Raw genomic sequence first — 953 nt, 5'->3', positions numbered from 1 at the left:
ACGACGGTTTCATGCGCTTTCACATTAGATATCGCAGTTCCCAACTTGTAATGGTGAAAAACACAGCATCTCACTAAGTGACATTGTTTAATGCGGTTTTACGACGGTTCATATCTTAACCTAACCTAACATTCGCACTTGTATTAAAAACGCTCTATTACACTGTTTCGTTCACAATTAGGATATTTCCATAACCTCACAGTTTTTCACCAACTTATTGCAGTACAGAACGCTGTATCTCGCTAAATGACATCGTTCTTTAAGGTTTCACGATGCTTGCATGTGCTTCAACGAGAATATCACAACATAGCAGTTTCGCACTTGTAACGGTACAACACGCAGTATTTGGCTTGTTCATGCCGTTTTGTGTGCTTTCACAACATTTCACCTATCGCAGTTTCGTACTCGCAATAAAACAACACTATCTCGTTAGATGACGTTGTTTTTGGTAGTTTCACGACGCTACCTAGCTTAAACTAACATAACTCAACCTAACATAACCTTCGCACTTCTATCGTTAGAAATAGTTTTACTCGCTACTTTACATTGCTTTCTACAACATTACGACGGTTTCAAGCGCTTTCCCATTAGATATCACAGTTCCCAAATTGTAAAGGTGAAAAACACTGCATCTCACTAAGTGACATTGTTCAATGCGGTTTTACGACGGTTCATACCTTAACCTAACGTAACCTAACCTAACCTAACCTAACCTTACCTAACCTAACCTATCCTAACCAACCCAACCCAACCTAACCTAACCTAACCTAACCTAAACTAACCTAACCCAACCTAACCTAACCTAACCTAACCTAACCCAACCTAACCCAACCCAACCCAACCTAACCTAACCAAAGCTAACCTAACCTAACCTAACCAAACCTAACCTAACCTAACTTAACCTAACCTAACGTAACCTAACCTAACCTAACCTATTCTAACGTAACCTAACC

This window comes from Rhipicephalus microplus, chromosome 1 (genome assembly GCF_043290135.1).
Source record: "Rhipicephalus microplus isolate Deutch F79 chromosome 1, USDA_Rmic, whole genome shotgun sequence".
In the NCBI taxonomy this organism is placed as follows: domain Eukaryota; kingdom Metazoa; phylum Arthropoda; class Arachnida; order Ixodida; family Ixodidae; genus Rhipicephalus; species Rhipicephalus microplus.
Note: the sequence above shows the minus strand (reverse complement) of the source record.